Source organism: Microcebus murinus, chromosome 15 (genome assembly GCF_040939455.1).
Source record: "Microcebus murinus isolate Inina chromosome 15, M.murinus_Inina_mat1.0, whole genome shotgun sequence".
Taxonomy (NCBI): Eukaryota; Metazoa; Chordata; class Mammalia; order Primates; family Cheirogaleidae; genus Microcebus; species Microcebus murinus.
The window spans coordinates 24,780,992-24,786,794 of NC_134118.1; the positions used below are offsets into that span (position 1 = coordinate 24,780,992).

A 5,803-nucleotide genomic window follows, 5' to 3' on the forward strand; every position below is an offset into this window, starting at 1 on the left:
CCGGTAGCTGTGCCCTGTGATTTTCAGGACCGTGGCTCTCTTAGGACCAAGCTGCAGGAGGAAACTGAGCGAAAGAGCAATGGGGAAGTCGCGTGGTATCGCCAGCGCTGGAAGAAAGAAAAATTATAAATTGATAGATCTATACTATGCCGAATGGCAGTAGAGCCCTGGGCAGCCTGTACTGCTGGTGTCCATACGTCACGAACCACATCAGCGTCCAAATTACAACGGCCTTGGGTGTGCATTTTGTCGTCCTTTCCGAGAGGTTGAAGGGTGCTCCTTGTCGCTCGGAGAGCCGAGATTCGAACAGCGAAAAAGCTTGGAGAATGTGGGCGTCGATCCCACTACCTCTCGCATGCTAAGCGAGCGCTCTACCACTTGAGCTAATTCCCCGGCCCGCGGCGCCCGTCTTAGTCGCTCGTGGGATACCTAAACTACGGCGCATTTTACGATTTGTAGCGTGAAACCAGGGCTCCACGAAGAGCGGATCTTCCTGCCTGCCCAGGGCAAGAGCGCAGTGGCCGCCTGTTGTCTGGGAGGGAGGGAGAGAAGAGGTAACAAGGGAAAACTCTGGCGCCGCCAACTTGTCAAGTTTCGGATATTCCGGAACGTAAGAAATGCCTCCGCTTAGGAGGACCCACCCAGAACTGCCCAGCTAATGAGGTACGGATATCGCAGGATGATTCCATGATTTTATCTGAAGAAGGGGGTGAGGGTTATCACTCGTTCCACGTAGCTGGGACCACCTAGGAGGAGGTGGGAACCGGGAGGTGGTGGTGGTGGCTATTTCTGGAAGGCAAAAAGCTCGTGCTAGTTTCGAATGAGGACCTCTTGGGCAGAAGGCCAGCGGGATGACCGCTACACTACGGAAACTCTCGGGGCAGCGCTTCTGTTCCTTACATCGGAGATGTGTGTTCCATTGTTGCTGAGGTGTGTCGTGTAGAAGTCACATAACCACACTTCCTTTGAGAACAGAAGAAGGAAGGAAGGAAGGGAAGAAAAGAAGAAGGAAGTAAACAACCAACCGTAAAGAATTAAGAGGCAAGATCATATCAGAGTGAAAGAATCAAAAAATGTCCATTGAGAGATGCACATGAGGATTGAACACATGGTGAAGACAACTGGTATGGATGTGGCATTGCTGAGTGAAGAAATATCCCTGTGTAAGTGAGGTGTGTGTGTGCGCGTGTGTGTGTGTGTAAAATACACCTGGAAGGAAGTAGTGATTGCAAAACCTAGACACTTGGAGAAACGTTGGGGAGAGTATTAGAGAAGCTTAAGAGTCATTGAAAACATTCCAGGCACATGGCTTAAATAATCACGGTAACATTGTGGGAAAAGGTCTTTAGCTTTGAAGGTCAAAAAGCTTGGAAATGAGAAAACTGGAATAGGGGATCAAGTGACAGAAGTTATAAAGATTTGGAAGGATTGAGGTTTATCCACATCCATTCTGTCAGCTCCTGAGGTGACTCTTGCTGCAGCTCCAGTTCCTGTTTCACTTGATGGTGCAGAATACATCCTCCAAACCATGGGAGAATGGATGGAGAGAGAGATGAATGAATAGGAAGAAAAATATTTTGGAGAGGTTGCGCAGGAAGAATCTACAGTTATTTGTCAAGACATTGGGTGTGCAGATTTGAAAGAGGAGAAAGAGACAAAGGCACAGGGAAGTCTTGAGCCTGGGGTAGCAGACACAGAAGACATTCTGAATTCACGTCTGATGAATGGAAGAATAAATCCACTCATTGACATGCATTTGTTACGTGAATGAAAGGATGAATGAGTGAATGGGTGTGGAGGAAACAGATGGTGAGACTATGTGTCAGGTTAAAGCAAATGCTCATTGTTTTTTTGTTTTTTTTAATTTGGAAAGAATTTTTTTTTCTGTATCTGGTTTTGCTCTTTACAGCTGCATGATCTGAGGAAAATAACTCCTCAGAGCTCCACTGTCATCTATAAAATTGGGATCATGATACTTAGGGTAGCAGAAAAGCTCTATCAACCAACTTACATAAAAATTAAAAAATATTCGTTACAATTGCTAGCACCAAGTGCTGAGAAAGTCCTTGTATTTAGAGTATTATTCACTTTTAAGGAAACTTCTCTCAATATCTTATGAGAGATTTCAGTACAGTTCTGTTGCCATTAACTGATTTTCTCATTTATTTGGTAGCACCAGGCTTCTTGTGAACATGAACATAAAACAAAACAAAATAGATGATGAAGAAATAGAATATGAATGCATATTAAGGTACATTTTCCCAGGCAAAATGGATTTGTACAAAAGAATCTAGAAGAGGATTTGTGCCTGATTCTTTTTTATTCCTTTTGAATCTTTCTTAGTCTGTATTTCAAGTCCCTCATTGTTGTCATCCTTCCCTGATCAGAGAGAGAGGAAATGGCAAGAGGGAATCTCCTAGTAACTCCCAGCCTGCAGATGCCTCTTTTTATTCAGCCTTTAAGGGGAAGCAATGGCACTATCCCTTCATCAGAGAGCAAGCTCTGACAAGCTAACTTTCAGAAATCCATCTAGGGAGTTGTTTTGATAACATGTAAAATAGAAATGAGCACATCACCTTCCTTCCACCCTTACGATAAAAGAAAATTGAGGAAGGAATTTTTTACAACCTGTTATCAGATATGTTATCATTTTATCACTGGCCCTCAAAAGAAAGAGGTGTTTTGAAGGACAATTGACTACCCTGAAAAGGCAACTGTGCTTACACTGTCAGCATTATGAATGTGACCACTGTCTCCTCTTCCTCCCTCACACTGTTCTTTGTCAGTGTTCAGGCTCACAGAACATTACAGATTTGTGGTCTACTGCTTGTAAGAATCCTCACAAGCTTTATTAGTGAAATCCTGCAGCCCTCTTCATCTTGATACTCCCCTGAAGGAGCAGAAGATAGAGGTATTATTTTAGGGCTTTACCTGTGGAGAACAGAATGAAACTGGAAATGAAGGAGCTGTGCAGAAGGAAATGGTTCCAGGAACATGCATGCAAAGGCACTAGGCTTTTAGTTCTGATCTAGTTTCACCCAGCATTCAAATTACAGCTGTTGACTGGGTTATAAAGATGAGTCCTAAATATCTGTGGTCACTTATGCCTTACTTTCTTTTTCACTAATTTAAAAACTTCTGACTGGAGAAACATAAAAATTATACATTATAAATAAATTGTCAGTCACTGGTAAAATTCATACTATTGGATAAAGCATAAAAAGGGAGAAAAATGAATCAGCAGGTGCAGAGATGAATATTTTGGGAATGTGGCAGGATGATTTATCAAGTTTGTATTTGAGTCATCTGTTCCTTATCCTTACCCATTATCTCCATTTCAAGGTGGTAACCATATTGCATGACTTAACTCTAGGCACTGAGGATAAAGTGAGGCCAAACAGTGGTTTGAGTCTAAAGGAGTTTCCATTCCAGAGGAGAAATAGAAAATTAGGAACAAATAACTTTATAAGACACTTTCTAAAACACACAGTGTTTATGAAGGAGATACAATATGTTTATGTGATGGGGAGAAATCATGAATAAGTGGCTTTAGGAAGGTAACATCTCTAGCAAAGTGACATTTGATTTGGGGCTGAGTGCCATGAAACCGGCACCTTGCTAAGTCTCAGTTAAAGGTAGAGGAGATGTAGATCAGGAGCCAACAGGTAAAGAAGGGATCTTGGTTGACAGCTGAAAACCCAGCCTGCACAGAAGCCCAGTTACCACAGAGCATCAGAGTTAAAATGCAACACTTTTCTCTTGCCAGTTTAAGACCCTGCACCAGTGGCCTAAACAAATGTTGGGTTTGCCAAACAACAAGCCATTCACAGGGCCCTTATGAGCATCATCCATAGGATTCTTGGGGTCTTAGAGGCTTTAGCTCAAGTTGAAGGAGAGAAAAGGTTGCCAGCAAAGGGGTAAATCCATGGTTTGTCCCACTACTCAGCACAGCAAAATCATGACCCTCCTTCTATTCCCTTAACATTTTTTGGTCTCATATGATCTGATTAATAATGGGGATGGAATACCTTTCTAGTATTACATGCTGGTATTTCCCCCATATTGTAATAAAATGTAAACTGTCTTTGAAAAGAGGAAAACAATTTATCTCAGGTTCTATATGTGGAAATTAAAAACCACCTACTTTTTAAAAAATAAATGTGCAGCCATTTTTGAATGTTTTTATCTGGATTGTCATTGCCAGTACTATGATAATGGGGTCCTTGACTCACCTGAGAGCAGAGCTTCTCCAACATGAGCCCAGGCAAAAGCACAAAGAAAACCTATTGTGTCTGTCAGAGAATGTAGGGGAAAGGAAAACCTACAGTGTTCTGCCATGGAATTGATGTAGTTCTGACACAATTTCACTTTCTTGAGTTGCCAGAAGGGAAGAGAAAGGTCCTAATAGGGTAGTAGGGTTATTCTTTGGAATTGTAGGGTTCTCTCACAGGTTGCATTATTTTGCTTAAAAATAGGGCTAAGAGTGTTACTTACTTTTGGAAATATGGCCAGGCAGTTGGAAGAGGTGGGGTGGCCTCTTAGCGCCTCACATCTGCACCATGATCCCTTCCAAATATGGCCCTGATCTCTATATAAAGTTGGCATAGGCAGATACTGGGATCCTGGGACAAGGATTAAGTAGAGGGAGGAGAAGGAAGAATTTTAAGAGACCATTGAAAACTATGGAAAACAGGTCTTTTACTTAGCATTTAGTTTTAAAGAAAGAAGAAAGGTAAATAACAAAAAACACTAAAGCTCTGGGAGTCAGAATTCCTTCCCATCCTACACATCTACATGATTTGTGAGTCAGATATAATGGGGAAGGGCTTTTCTCCAAGCTGAAAAAAACTATAGATTTCTTTATTTCCTTTCCTTCTGGGAGTCAACAGATAAGAACCCTGGTCCATATATGCCATTCAAATGGAAAGGCAGATAGATTTCTGTGGATGACTTCCACTTTGAAATGTGGATATGAAAACAAGATTGTTTCTCTCCATCACGGATATTCTGGTCAGATTGGCTGCTTAACCCTCTTGACTTGAGAATTCATCTCTGTACTAAGATTCTGCTATATCCTCAGATTACGGGATTTCTTGGCAAGGCTTTCTGCTTTTCAAGCTCATTTAGGTCTCTGTCCTCACCCAGGGACTATGTGAAAACTTTGAGAGAAGCCTGCATTATCCAGGAAGAGAACCCTGGTTCTGACCTCCATCTTCAAATCTACTAGTCAAACCCCTAGTGAGCACCTATGACACAAGCCCAGTGTGAGTGGCCAGCATGCCACAGGGCAGCCAAAGCAGTAGCTAATGGAACTGCTCAGACTCATCTCTAGGTACTGTCAATGCACCCAGAGAATTCCACAGTCCTCATCTTCCATATGAAGAAGAAATATGAAAGATTTACCATCCCAGTCCTCGTGTACCATCATTTATCCAACCAAGCCAAGTAGCCTCACATGGAAAAAGCTCTCATAGCCCCCAGTTGCTTTGACAGGTAACAGTTACTCTCATGAGAGTGTTGTAACAGAAAGCTTAGGACACAAGTGGACCAGCAAGACGACTGGAGGAAGAGGAGGCTAAATGATGTCTCCCAGGTGACCACCTCCCTGACTTTCCCCTGAAAGCTGAATGTGTCAGTTGGACACCGCCGACACCTTTGTTACCTAATGATTCCCTCACAATAGATTTGGTCACATAACTTCTATGCATTTTTCTTGTTTGCTTCCTGTTTCTCCCTACTCCTCCCAAGTAGGATGTAATTTCACGAGGGCGGGAATATTTGCGTTTTATTCCCTCTTGAATCG

The 5,803-nt window shown here is 42.5% G+C and overlaps 1 non-coding gene across 1 annotated transcript; it reads right to left on the reverse strand.

Moving 5' to 3' along the window:
* Positions 1 to 320: 320 nt before the first annotated feature.
* On the reverse strand, positions 321 to 393 carry TRNAA-AGC (transfer RNA alanine (anticodon AGC)). Its single transcript has one exon. It is a non-coding gene; the product is annotated as a tRNA-Ala (tRNA).
* Between the last annotated feature and the right edge of the window lie 5,410 nt (positions 394 to 5,803).